Here is a 15,663-nt window from a genome sequence, read left to right as displayed (position 1 = left end):
TGATCTGAAATGGAACACATACATCAAGTCTGTTGCCAAGGTCGCTGGAAAGATGGTGGGATCCTTCTACCGCTCCAGAAGATATCTCACTACTGATGCAATTCTCTATCTATATAAAAGCCAAGTACGTCCAAGGATGGAATACTGTTGCCATATCTGGGCAGGAGCTGCTAAAAACAGCCTATCCTGCCTTGACAGAGTACAAAATAAACTTCGTGGCTTAGTGGGGGATGCCCTTTTCTCTACCCTGCAACCTCTCTCCCACACAAGAGACGTTGCAAGCCTATCCTTGTTTTATCGTTATTTCCATGGCAGGTGCTCCTCTGAATTCCAATCTTTGCTCCCCCCCTCGCCAATCTTTCACGAAAAACACCCGTCTAGCTGAATCCAACATGAAAAATTTCCCCACTGTATATCTGTGCCTAAATCAAAACACGGATTCCATGAACAAAGCTTCTTTCTTAGAACTGCACGCCTGTGGAACTCTGTTCCGTCTGCTTGCTTCCCACCGGACTACAACTTGGATGTCTTCAAGTCCAATGTTAACAAATTCCTAATGAACCGCCCCCTTAAGTAAACACTTCATCAAATCTCCACATTAACGTAATGTACTTGCAATAACCCTTATCCCTGAGTGGCTTCCGGGCCTTGATAAGTGGTGATCACTGTGTAAAAAAAAAAAAAAAAAAAAAAAAAAAAAATCCCCTGCTAGAAAAAAAAAGATAAGATCAAAATGTGTAAAGTATAAATAATATATTCATTGAGATTTTAACCAAGCTCAAAATGATGAAGGCGATTGAAGTTTTTTTAAGTTGAAATATTTGCCGATATAGTTTTTTTTTTTCTCTCCAAAATTCAACCTAATTAAAAAAAAATAATTTTTTTTTTTAATGCAGAAAAATCTTTATGATGCACATACTCATCACATAACGACAATGTTATATTCCAAAATCACAAATTGATTGAACAGTTTTTTTTTTTATATAGAAGATCATATTTTTTTTACGATTTCTAGCAATTAATAGTAAATTATAGCCGTTAAGGTTGATCTTGATCTATTTCTGGAGAGGTTGCTAGAGGGAGGTAACTCCTTTTATTTATTAAAGATGACAAAGTGAGAAAAACTATCTTTGTTTCCTCATAAAATTTTATTTTCTTAGTAAAGCAAAAATAACAAAACAAAAAACTGATCAGTTTACGTGATCTTTGGAATGACATTTGTCATTTCATGACGGGTACATATATCAAAGATTTTTCTGTATTTTTTTTTTTTTAAATTAGATTGAATTCTGGACAACAGTTTTTTTTTTTTTTTAGAATAAGCACCATATTGATAGTGTAAAAAAACAAAAACAAAAAACAAGATTTACAATCAAATGAAAATCATTTCAAGATGTATTAGTAAAAAACTTAAAAAAGATAACACAATTCATACCTTTAACAAATAAACTTCAGTATTTAATGAATTTTCAGAATAGAAGTCTTTTCTCAAAATGTACAATTTCCCCTACATGCATTTTTTTTTTTCATTTTGCAAGCTGATCATTTATAACACTGTCGGATAATGTAGTATGCAAGCCAACATACTCAACCATATAAGAGATAAATTGAATAAACTTATTCTATATAAAAAAAAAAAGTTATAATTGCATTTAACAATATATGAAAAACAAAACAACAAAAAACAAAACAATAAGACAGGTGATTATACAGGAAGGCTCTTTTTCTGATTGAAAAAGTTATTCATTCACTGTTATCTTGCATAATTAACTCTAAAACAAGCTAATCACTATAACATGCCTGGCAGCTGTGCAACTAAGTTCAACAATTTGGAGTCAACATGTCAGAACCTAAATTACTAATCAATAAAAAAAAAAAAAAGTAAAAAAATACCAAGATCATTTTTAACAGATTTGTTAATAACATCTCATAATGCTCTTCTGTCGGAAGGATGAAGACCATCTGATCATCCTAAAGATGGTAGGTGACACGCTGAAAGTTTGTTTAAAGTGAAGCTGGTTTGCACAGAGCCAACCTCACTCTCTCGTCCCAGCCAGCCTGATCCAAATCAGCTGAAGGCTAGGTGGGATGCTGACGTACTCCTACATACAGTGCTTGGTATTTTCAAATTGTCACCCATCTGATACGGACCGGGCTTAATGTTGTTTAACTTTGGTGATCTAACAAAAACCAGTATGTCAACGTGATTATGCCGTACATCCCATAATTACCAATTATACTTAGATACCTTGAACGCGTTCAACAGTTGGTAACAAACATGGTAGCAAGATTCTTCATGCTTATCTAACAGCTTCAAAGACTAAATCAGTTCTCACTGGTATGACAAGGATGTGAGAGCACCAGATTTTGGCATAAATCATTACCAGAAATTTAAATTTATCTTTCAAAGAGCTTTTCACTCTGACAACAAGTCTTGCTCTCTTAAAATTTTTGCATAGTTGCTTTTGTTTACAAAAAAAAAAAATTTCAGCCCATGTTTCCACCGTGGAACAGCCTGCCAAAAGAGGATTTGATAATGCCTATTATACAGTAGAACCCTGAGATATAGTGACTCTAGGATACCTTTTTTCAGGTTACGATGTGGAATACAATGTTTTTCCGGACTCTGGTTACGGTATCTGCCCGGCCTTACAGTGTTATTTATAATGTTATTTGATTATATAAATGTGTATACTGTAGTGTATTTTTTTTGACTAATTTTTAATGCCATATCCCGGGGCTCTACTGTATTTAGGTTCAAAGTGATCTTGGATTCAGTTTTTCTCTCATTTCATTTTACTTCAGTCGAAGTTCTCAGAAATCAAGAGGCCCCAATTCCTGAGGCTAAAACTTGATTTCTGTTTGAGATAAATGGAATATTCGAATATCTATGTAAGTTCTTTTTTTACCTCTCAAATACTGAGATAGTAAAAGAAGTTGGGAATATAATTTTTCTCTCTCCAATTGACCATTTAAATATATATTTTTTGTGGTCTCTTGGTCTTACTGGATTCCAGGACAAGAATCTCCTTTGTCTGATGGAGTATCCAGCTTCGTGCTGTTACCTAAGGTAACATCACTTGGAGAAGATGCACCATTCCTTGTAAAAACAAGTGTGGGTTATCCATACTGAGGAGATCTTATTTTGATCATGAATACTATGTGATTTTGAATATTTAGTCAGGGTTTACTTGTAAAAAAAAGTATTCTCATGTCAGGTTTTTCTGATTAACCCCTGTACAGAGAGATAGATATAAATATGGTGTTTTTTTTTACATGGCTTGTTGCACTTTGTTAAGTTTTATTCCAATAAATTAAAAAAAAAAAAAAAAAATTATTCTGAGATTCATTGTATTTTTTTTTAAAAGAATTATTGACTTTTTTGAAAGAGGATTTTGTAAAATCTTCCAATTTGCTTTCTCATCATATTTACGTAACACTTCAAGAACCAATCCTGCAATCTTAGCAGACAATGACCTCTCCTGTAGGCCGTTTAGAATCTTGTTTCATAGACATACAGTAGCAATTACTTTCCTTTCTTATCACCTGATTATTATTATTATTATTATTATTACTAGCATGGTTACCCGGCATTGCTTGGGAGCATTGATATTAAAATAGAGTTAAAAAGTGTGTGCAAGATCTTTCTTTTAAAGTGGCAGAATCTTGTTCTCAAGCACGTAGCAAAGCTCTCTAGTGCATGCATGTAACTCAATATATAAAAAGTAATTTGCTAGTTTAGTAATGTCATCTAGAACATTAATTTGTGATTAATAAAGTGATGTCAATACAAATGGCGGAAGTTGTTTTTATTGTGTACATTCACATTTACTGAAATAAATCAATAATTGTAATATGTTTACTAATATTAATAACTACAGATGTTAAATAAGTTATTACTAACAAATTCCGTGCTTACGATGTTCTTGGTAATTATGACTTAATACTAAATTTGGTTGCAACATCCTTACCCCAAATTGTGAGACCTTTTAGAAGTATCGCCTTCAAAAGGACATTAAAGAGAGATAGTATACTATCAATATAATAATTTTATAACAAATATATACAAATTTACATATAGTACATTATTTGAGGAGAAGGAACAAAAAAAGATTTACCCTACTAATCACTTTCCCACAGAAGAGACGTAGTGAGCATGTCTCTGTTCTATCGTTATTTCCATGGCAAGTGCTCGTCTGAGCTCCATTCTCTGGTCCCCCCTCACCAATCTTTTTCATAAAACACCCGACTAGCTGAAACTACCGTCAATAATTTTCCCCACTCTTTATCTGTGCCTAAATCAAAGTGTAGATTCCATGAACAAAGCTTCTTTCTTAGAACTACGCCTGTGGAACTCTGTTCCACTTGCCTGTTTCCCTCCCGACTTCAACCTGGATGTCTTCAAGTCCAACACAAACAAATTCCTGATGAACCGCCCCCTTAAGTAATGACACTTTATCAATTCTCCAATACTATTACTACACTATCCCATTGATTACTGTACACACAATAACCCTTATCCCCGAGTGGCCCTTGGGCCTTGATAAGTGGTGAACTCCATGTAAAAAAAAAAAAAAAAAAAAAAAAAAAATCCATAAAAAAAATTAAAGAATCCATACACGAATAGAGATTTTATATTTGACCGTCTACAAACAAAGCTTGGAATATTAAAATGAAAACTATATTAAGTAACACCGGTTATTATATTTAACTACATTGAGAGATAAATATAATTAATTATTTAAAACCATGTTTCCTTTTAAATAATATTATTCTTTGGTTACAAAGATATAACCAAAAATCTATATATCTATAAAAGTGAGAATGTGTGTGCGAGGACACTTCTCAACCTATATACTCAACAAAGTTTTGATCTACAGACTTGAAAATTGGAATATAGGTTATTCAGACATGTGGAAAACTTTTTAATCGGTTTTCACCCAACAAAAAGGGTTGCTAAGAGGTCAAGATTGAAAATTTGGTACATGGGGGAGGGGGTCGTCGGATTTTTATCTGTTTGTCAACTGTTTTATAAATGCGCATGCATGAATCGTTCACATGACAGATTTCTTACATTAAGAATAAGTAGGTTTGAAAACAATTTTTAAAGATTGTGTCAAGCTGGCCTAATAGTAATTGTACTGGACTCCATATCTTTAGGTTTTGGTTTCGATCCCAGCAAGAGTATTATTTTTTTTTATTTTTACTTACAAGCAGTGAACTGCTTAGAAAAAACATAATACTCACATGCACATATCTGAGTTACTGTATGAATTAAAATATGATATTTATATGTATTTTATAACTGGGCAATGCTGGGCAGCCTACTAATAATAATAAAAAGTGCTTGTCCAGAATTTCTCCCCTCATAAAAAAAAAACAATCTGTATGATGTATGTAAGAGAAAAAAATATCATATACTAAAAATCATATAAATTAATCAAGTAGCTTTATTTTTGTAAAGAAACTCATTTTTAACCGAATTTGAGTTTTTTCAATGCCACCCTCTTTTTCCCGGGTTTAGATTGGCTTTCTAAAATCCCTCAGTTTCAATTATTTGAAATTATTTCCCTGGTTTCTTCAGTCTGTTTTCAAGATGACGCCACTGTTTATCTAGCCACAAAATTTGATTTTATTCAAAAATAAAACTACTCAATAAATTTATGTAACTTTTAGTGCACAATATTTCCTTTCCGCCAAAAGCATGTACATCATACAGATGTTTTTCTATTTTTTTTTTTTTTTTTTTAATTTCAAAGGGGGAGAATTCTAGAAAAGTGCACAAAAGTTTTTTTTTTTTTTTGTTTTTTTTTAGTAATAGGATGCATAGCTTTATAGGTCTGTTACTTTTCAAAAGGCTAACAACCACTTTTATTGAATATCGTCAACAGGATAATCACACAAAATGTAGCACATAGCCGAATGTTAACTTCCAAAACAGAATTTTGTAATGAAAGTATGGCTTTAACTTGTCATTAAAAACATAAGCATGATTTACTTATTTCTTTTTTGAATTTTAAAGATGATTTATATTAATCAAACTAATATTTTTATCTTGGATGCTATTCTTACGTTTCAGCCAATATAACCTCAGACCTTCTTAGAGTGCATCTCAGTAGACTCGGAGATCTTTATGGAATTTTGAATTAAACTTTTTATTCAATTTATGGAGATAGATTGTTCACATTCCATCAGCTATTACTGGGTAAAAGTCTGGTGCTAGCTCATTGTACGAATCAGATTTCTTGTAAATGCCTGCTTGGGCTCGACCAGCACCTGACATCGCCGCCGGAATATGCCAAGTGCCGTGAAAAATGCTTAGAAACCAGATCAAATTATTATTTCCAAGTTAAATCCAATTTTTACAATATTTTTGCTCATTAAATTGTTAGGTGAAATTACAGAATAGTTACAAAACACCCTGCCCATGTTAAAAATGGCTTTCTGAATATCATTATTTCAGCGTAGTAACATACATGCACACATACCTGCCATTGTTGGTTCAGCCTTATCAGACATTTATGAGAAATCCGATTCGTAATATGCAACAAAAGTTTGAAATAATTTTATTTTTCATTCTTAATTAGTATATAATTATATATATATATATATACGGCACAATCACGTAAACACACATCTCACCAGATCACCAAAGTTAAGCAACGATGAGCCTGGGCAGTACCTGATGGGTGACTTTTTGGGAAGGCTAGGCACTGTATGTACTGTGCCAAGTCGTAGAAATATTTAGGTTGGTATCCAGACGTACGTTTAACTCACTGGGGGAGATGCACCCTTAAATCAAGACGAAAAGCAACGGGAAACTACTGTCTTTACTTGTCTTCCCAAGATTACCATAGCTCTACAATTTGGAGAACCATGGTCACCAACGCTGTTAATACAGCAGGACCGCTGATGATGATGAGGAGTATCCCCTGTAATAAAGATTGAATCTTCAACATTCAGAATAAGATCACTTAAAATTGATTGTAGTTAACACCTTTATCTTTTGTACCATATGAGAATAGCAGTTTGAATAATCGAAATGTTTGATTTGTTCCAAAATTTGCAAAATGCAGAATTGCTAGAAAATTTGGTCCTTATCCAGAATTCCCCTTATATTAAAAAACAAAACTAAAGAAAATTCTGTATGATGCACGTACCCTTGATGGAGAGAAAATATCGTACACCAAAAATTACGTAAATTAATCAAGTAGTTTTATAATAGTCTCTTGTAGTTTCGTCATAAAGTTTGATTTATTTAAAAATAAAACTACTTTATCAATTTACAGAATTTTTGGTGCACAATATTTTCTTTCCGCCACGAGTATGTACAACATACAAATACAAATTTTTCTTTATTTTTGTTTTTAATGTAGGGGGAATTCTGAACAGGCATCGAAAATATTGTGGAAAAATAAGCAAGATTTTTTTTTTAATAGCCATTATTACGGAAGCCAGAGATGTGAGTAGCCAATAAGAAAAAAAAATTTGAGATTGAGATTAATTTCTCAACCAGGGAGCTATGGCTTCTTCTTTGTTATATATATTTAAATATATATATATATATATATATATATATATATAATCAGATAGAGAGCAGCACAAAAAAATAATTTTTCTTAAACAACTCCAATTTTAACTAACAGTAGAAGACACCAAATATGCATGTGAGAGAAAGGAACAGGAAGTCATTCTTTGATTAAATAAACAGTCATCTAACTCCCATACCTCTTTATTGATTGCTTGAAGTTTTAGAAATCACTATGAAATTAGCGTTTTCAAAAAGAACTGGCATAAAAGGAGGGGGAAAAAAAATCAACCTTTTCTTATTAGAAAGAAAAGCAGATTATAATAAAAAAATAAAAAATAAAAGAAGCTAGAAGCTAAAAACTAAAATCTAGGAGAGGCTCTAGCGATTTAAGTGGAAATTCATTTTTTTTTTTTCGGATTAAAAAAAAAAAAAAAACAATGGTTGGGAACTCACATCTCTGGTATGTTTAATTAAAAACAAAAATGACTAAACAATATGCATTTTGTTTTTATCACATTTTTGGGAGCGATTTGAAAACACTTCCAAAATATATCAATTATTTACTTCATTATTTAAAACTGTAGAATTAACTAAGCATTGATGTGCAACATTTATTCTTTTTAATTACTTGTTTATAACTTACGATTTAAAACAGTTTATTTGAAGTCATGGACAACACTTAAAACTTAAACTAATATATGATCATGACCTTCAGCAGGTTAATAGTTAAAATATTTTTCACTGTATAATCTCATGTCCTAAAAATATAAGAAATTATTACAAATTTTGTGAAAAAAAAAAAATTGTGGGTTTCAGTGATCATTGATGAAATTACAAAAAAAAAAAAAAAAAAAAATGTTTGTGCAAGGGTGTATTAAAATCTAGACATGTTTGGAGATATATATATAAAGATAGATATATAAGCACACAAATGTATTGACTCCCTTTATAAAACGTTGGGAGAGGTAAGATTATTTCACCCAAGAAAAAAAAAAAAAAAAAAAAAAAAAAATAGAAAGACTTTACCATTGTGCTTAAAAAAAAAGTCACAATGTTATCACCCACAGAAAAAAAAAAGCATAAAAAACATGTATGTTGACAGAAAAACTGTCACTTGCACATACAGTGTAATCTCAAGAGTGTAGAAAAAGAGATAAAAAAAAACTAAGTTGCATTATTATAACAAAATCGCCTGCCTTGAGCAAAGGTATCTTGAATTTTAAAGTTTGAAAGAAAAAAAAAAGTGGGAGGAGAGAGTACCAAACCTCTTATCCGGCTCCATAAAACTGGTTATTTTATTTCCCCCTTTTTTTTTTTTTTTTGACTTTTTAAAGTTGATTAATTTGCATATGGTGTTAAAAAAATAAAAATAAAATAAACAAGTTGAGCCACTAAATTCTTGGCTTTCTTAGGATTACTCCAGGTCACAGATGCTCAACAATGAGATTGTGAACACTGTTGATGCACCTACTCTTTTGCCTCCCCATGAGGGCAGAGTTAGACACAAAGTCGTTTTATTTTTAAATCCTGCTCCCTCAAAGTGAGGGCACTATGGATTGTGAGAAAAAAAAAAAAAAAAAGCCTCATTCTAGAAGGAATTCTCATTTACTGACTGAGTACAGAAAAGATAAAATGTCATATCAGGACAAATACTACACTTTGCTCACCATCATTCGATTTACATTTCCTGATAGAGGGATTACATTTTTTGCACTCACGTCTTATGGATATGTAAACCTTGCAACCGGTCAAGTTTTCTTGATGCAATCACGTAGCTGAATATAAGTCTATGTATGTATAAATATGTACATGTTATTCGTTAAATAAAGTTAGATTTTTTAATTTAATTTTATTTTTTTTATCCATTATATTATAACATTATTGTGAGAGGTGGCAGTGACGGAGTTGATATACCAGCATGGACTGTCAATCTGGAAAGCCAGGTTCAAGTCCTGTCTGTTCCATAACACCACTTTTGCTATGGATGTTGTCAATTTTCACATAATCCATGTTGTTAGTACTGTACATTATATACTAAACCTGTTAAACAAAAATTATAGACTGCTGATTTAGGACAAGTCCGTTATGCCAAACTGATAGTTGAATATGGTTAAATTTGTGCTTATTGTTGCATTAAATACTAATTCCTATTAATCTGTGTATCAAATGGATAGCATAATACTTAGTTCACTGCACCTTGTCATAAAGGTTCACACAATATTTCAGTTAGATTGGCCCAGTAGTTTCAGAGAAAAGGTGGAACAAACAGATTAAGAGAAATATAAAAAAATTAACAATTTAAAGTGGATTAATAACAATCAAACAGGAATGGGTGAAACTAGCTAATGACACAAACTGAAAACATGAGTGTACCAAGTTTGAATCCAATTTATTCCACAGAAACGTTTTCATCTAACCCAAATGTGACCTTGTGTCTAACTTTCTGTAAAGGAGGTAAATAAAATAACAATCAAAGAAGGTCCACTTTATAAGTGTATTAATTTATATTTGTTAAATGCAATTTCGTTTTTTTTTTTTTACATTTTATTAATGTTATTACATCAAGGTCATTTCTATAAAAAGCCGAGCGATCTAATATTTAAAGTTTAGACTGAAGGCAAGATTTACAATTAGTCAGCAGATATCTTTAACTAACACTTTATTGTTCTAATTTATTTCCACTTGGAGTCTGTGTTATATCATGGATTACATTTGGATTTATAAGTTTGTGAAAAAACTGTAAAAAGTCCAAATTTAATTTTATTGAAAACTATTTTTTCATCATAATTAAAAAACAAAAAAAAAATAGTGAAATTTGGTAGTTAGTTTTAAATATACTTTGTAAAAGTTTTATGCCAATCATTTTTTTTTTATAGTCTTCTTTTTTATATTGAAAGTGCTTATTTTTGAAATACCATTTTTCTTCTAGTTAAAAAAAAAATTGATTTAAAGAAAATGTTCCATCAAACTTGTTTAAAATCTTAATTCAATCATTATTCGATATGTAACACACATAAATAGCGTAATCACGTTGACACAATGGTTCTCATTAGATCACTAAAGTTGAGAAACACTAAGCCTAATTAGAAGCAGATGGGTGTCCATCTGGGAATACTAGGTGCTATATTTAAGAGGACCTTGATACCTTCCTGTAAAAAAATGCAATGACCTAACATTATCTACTTTGACTGGGATATACACACAACTAGGGACCACTTGTGAATTTGATATTCCCAATAAATTTCTTCCCTTGGAGAAAGCCATTTCGCTATGTAAAACACATAAAAATATTGAATTAATCTCACAGAAGAATTCTCCCTTTTTTAACTGCTATATTAATTATCTCAGAAAATTTGTATAGCCTCCAGTGAAAGACCTGTTACATGATCGCCTGGCCTGTTATAGGGATGGCCATGTATTACATATATTCAGAAATCTGGACCATTTTTGGTCCCAAGCTGGCCGGATATTTGGTCCAGTACCTATAAAAAAGAAAAGGTAACAGGCTGGTTTCAAGGCAATAGACCATCCCTTACCAAGAGTCATAGAAAAGCAATGTGTGCCTCTTTTCTCTAACAATGCAGTTACATTTAAGTGGTTGAATGTTAATCTGCTTGTACATAAAAAGAAGACATACTACATTCTAAATTTGGCAAAATGGTATTTGATTATAAATACTGGATTCCATGGATCATAGGACAAATTAAACTTAAGTTGCTTTTGTTTTTTTTCTCCAAAATTTCATTAAACAAAATACAAACATGTTGAAAAAAAAAATGAAAAATTTACATTTTAAACAGATCTTGGACACTTTTTACCAAAAGCTAACAAAACAAAAAATTAAGTGAAAAACAAATATACAACAAACAAATTTTACCAAAAACAAGATAAGTTACTGTTCTGTCTACTAGGCTAAGTTATTTTATGTTTTAAGTTATTTTAAAGCATTTTTTAGTTTAATATATAACTAGTGTCAACTCTTTAGAATGAGAAAAAAAAATGACGGTCACCTGGGAAGTCTTTATAATTGCACCTAAATCAAAAATTACAAAAATATCAATAATAAAAATATACAATTCAGTTGAAAATTACATTTTCACACAATTGGTGAGTTATTAACCGTAATTTTTTTTTTTACTTTTGAGCGATTATCAAAACTTTATATGACTATATACTGCCAGTCATTTTTTTTTTTTTTTAAATTTCTAACATAGTTGACCACTGGTTCTGCACTGAACCAAAAAGCACTTCAAAATAAGTTAAAACAAACACACATGCAAAAAAATCTTATCCAGGTAGGTAGAAGAGTAACTAACCTTGCCTTTGGTTAAATTTGTTGTATTTTGTTTTTCACTTCCTTTCTATTTTGTTGGCTCTTGTTAAAAGTGCCTCAGATCTTTATGGCTTAAAACAATGCCAAAGAAATTACAATATTTAAAAATAATGTTTTTATAAGATATGTCTTATGAGCTGTGAAATACAGTAAGTATTTGGGTTGTCTTAGTATGCATTTGTTTTTGTTTTTCCATTTTTTTTTTTTTTTTTTAGCTGTCAACTGATATTGATTGGAATTACCAAGTTCAGTTTATTATAGTTATGGATGACCAGTGTAGATAAAAAAAAATTTAAAGATTTTTTTTTTTTTTTTTTTTTTTACAGCCTTTTGTTTTAACAGAGCCAAAGGTTTAACAATAGATTGGAATCTATTTAACATGAAAACTGATAAATCTTTGTTTGCACATGGAGTGTTTTATATAGTGGAAGGAAGGGCAGATGAGATGAGGAGTGATGGAAAGGGGGAAGTGGTGGAAGAAGGTTAACAATGCAAAATTATGGATGAACGAGATGAAGAGTGGTAGGAGGAGGAGAATGGTGTAAATACAAAAGGATATTTTGGAAAGGCTTTTGATTGGACGTGTCATTGCAACTTCATCTGACAGAGACTTTACTGATTCTGTTAGAGTTGTTAAAACATTCGTACTAGACAAGTGGGAAGAGAGAGAGAAAGGAAAGAGATAGATGGTCTATAATGATATCACACTGTATTCTGAAATTCTTTGACTTTGTAAAAATTGTCGAAAACATGAATGTTTTTTCCTATTGATTCTGCTATAGTCTGTCGGATCATTTACCTTTTCATTTTATCTATTTGTCTAGCAGGAAGACCCGATGTTGCTCGGGACTGAATGAGGATGACTACTAGGTACTTTTTAACTGCGTTCATAATACCATATTACGTTCTTTGTTTTTACTACTCTTGTTTTGCCCCCTAACAATCAGAAAATGCTGAAATGTTGGAAAACTTAGTATTAGTGGTTTAAATTGCATCAGAATCGGACATAAGTATTTCAAGTTTTAAGAGGATTCTCTCTTCGTAGGTCACTTAGAAATGCAAGCACACAGATGTTCGCCATATAGAAGGTAACGTAAAGATTTGAGACCACTTCCATTGTCTTCCTTGATAAATAATACAGTTTAAGATTTTATGTAAATTCTCTAATCTTGCTTTCTATATATTTATTTTATATATTTACGAGCAGGAAAACCCAACGTTGCTCGGGATTGAATGTTTTTTTTCGGCATGCTCATAACACTATATTTCTTTGTTTTTACTGTCTTCCCCTTGTCCTGTTTCGTCCCCTAATATAGTTTGAAAAGGCTGAAATGTCTAGAAATTACTCTGAAGTAATGTTTTATACATATGGTCTATGTCTCATTTCGATATACATATTTAAAGTTTTAAAGGGATTGTGTCCCTATGGGTCAATTAGATATCCGGCACATGGAGGATAATGTAGAGAGTCGAAATCACTTTTATGGTCTGCCATAGAATATTTATATGTACAATTAGAATTTCATCAAAATAGGATATATTTGAAGCTTTAGGGGGGTTATGCCCTCATCGCCCTCTTGTGGATGCACATCAAGACTTGGAAACACTTCCATTGTCTCTGGTAAATTTTACATAAGAATACACTTTTTATAGGGAACATACAAACTTTGAAAAAAAAATAAATAAATAAAATAAAATAACACACCAGAAAGAACAGTTGAAAAGAAGTCATACACCATCCACTATGATTATGCGATTTCTACAACTACATACCTAGAAAATAGAGCTATTAAAACTAACATAATGATATGGAACAAGAAGGAGAAAGAAGCAACCTTAGAAGTTAATGTCCCCAATGATGCTGGGTTAAATAGCGCTGAGAGGGAGATTACGAAATACCAAGGTCTTATGTACGGCACAAAAGGAAACTGAAATCTTAGGAAAAGTTCCATTATTCCAGTAATTATAGGAACAACTGAACTTGTGAAAAAAGAATTTCAAAAACTACCTGGCAAATATTCGCAGTGAACCAAGTGCAAAAGAGATTCAAACAATTGCACTTAAAGTGGCAGTTAGAATCTTAAAAAGATCTCTTAGTTGGAATGTATGAGATAATGAACGTCAGGCATCCAATAGGATGTCCCATCTCCAGTTAAAACAAAATAAGAAAATTAAAAAAAAAAAAACATTGAATTTTATGTATATAGAAAATTTACCAAGTATACAGGATGATCTAAAAGTCTTATCTACGCCAAAATGTGTGAGACAACATCATGAAAGTCAACCCTCTCAGGGCTAAGGTCCACATCTATGCCCACCCAAAACTTGCGTTCTACTCTTTCAAACTGGAAAACCCTCTGTCACAAATTCAAGACAGTCCATAAACTGTTACAGTCGCGAAACTCATTGCCATTCCTAAAACTGTTCATAAACTAACTCTAAATATATTGACCAATCCTTTGTCCCAATCACTGCCACACTTTGATTAACAATCCTATTTTAGCTGCCTTTTGTGTTACTTGGTGAGCAATTTCCTCTTCCTGGTCTTTCTACTAAGATCACTTCCTATAACCATTAATAACAACCACTTAAGCTCAGCTTCATAAAATATTGCGCATGTCACGCTGCCACATCACTTTATGTTTCCGATGTATGTCAATGAAAGTGAATAAACTGAATTCATATGTTCTTTTCTATCACTACATTAACTAATTTTCTATTGCTGTTACTTTCTGGTAAGAGTAACAAGATTTCAGACCAGCCTGTACAATATACCATTGTTGACCCCCTAACTGATCATGTGTAATCTAGCTATACTTAATTAAAATATAAAGAAAAGTTTTTTTGATTAATGTACCCATGATGAAACGAAAATTCCAAAAATCACATAAATTGATCAAGTAGTTTTAGTTTTATAAAGAAAGGCATTTTTAAGTGATTAATGGGAATTTGTAGGCATTACAACATAAATCTAGTAAGTATGAATTGTTAAGTTATCTTCCTTTCATTATTTAAAAAATTTTTTTCAAAATGGCAGCCATCAGTTACTTCTCAAATATTGATAAAATTTAATTTTCTTATTTAAAAATAAAACTACTTGATTAAGTTTCTGTGATTTTTGACATATTTTTGTTTCATCACAGATATGTACGTCATACAAATTTTTCTTAATTTTTGTTTTTTTAATATGAGGGAATTATTCTGGACAAGAACCAAATTTTAAGCAAAATATCTTTTAAATAAATAAATAAAAGGAACCCGACTTAATTTATAGCTGCGACAGGATACTATTTATGAAAGGTAATCCGATTTGGGAACAATCTATTTCTAAATAAATAAAACCTAAATTTTTGGAAATCAGCAAGATCGGATAATAAGCAATTTCTTTTCTGCATTTCATCTTTGGTGATTGGAAGATCTCATTTTTCTCACAAGGGGTGTGGAAGGTGAAAACCGATGTACAAACGAAAAGTACATGTATATTTTTACACGGATTGTAAAGTTCAAATAAATGTTATTTTAAAATGAAAATTTCATTAAAATAGTCGGTTGCTATCAGTTTTTATTTTAAAAATTTTCCTCTGAAAATATGTTGCGATTAAGATCGGGTAACACAAGATGAAGAAAAATGAAAGATATAACATTATTGGTGGGTTCTGTATTTGCACTTAACCATTTAAAAAAAAAAAAAAAGGAAGTATGACGTTATACAGTGCTTTAAAAGAAAACGTGTTTTATTGCCAACACCCTTGGAATAAACAAATCAGCTATTGATTACATTAGTTAAATAACGTTTTAA

General features: G+C 31.3%; 1 protein-coding gene across 1 annotated transcript in view; it reads right to left on the bottom strand.

Annotated features, from left to right (window-relative positions):
* Positions 1-1,432: 1,432 nt before the first annotated feature.
* Positions 1,433-15,663, bottom strand: part of LOC145277921 (uncharacterized) — a 30,323-nt gene continuing 16,092 nt past the window's right edge. Inside the window, exon 1 of the mRNA XM_080129988.1 lies at positions 1,433-15,663. This exon is cut by the window's right edge and continues 16,092 nt beyond it. The gene's annotated coding sequence lies outside the window, so the exon portion shown is untranslated.

Source organism: Euprymna scolopes, chromosome 6 (genome assembly GCF_053919585.1).
Source record: "Euprymna scolopes isolate OS-2025 chromosome 6, ASM5391958v1, whole genome shotgun sequence".
Lineage (NCBI taxonomy): Eukaryota > Metazoa > Mollusca > Cephalopoda > Sepiida > Sepiolidae > Euprymna > Euprymna scolopes.
This window is presented reverse-complemented; position numbering and strand designations above follow the sequence as displayed.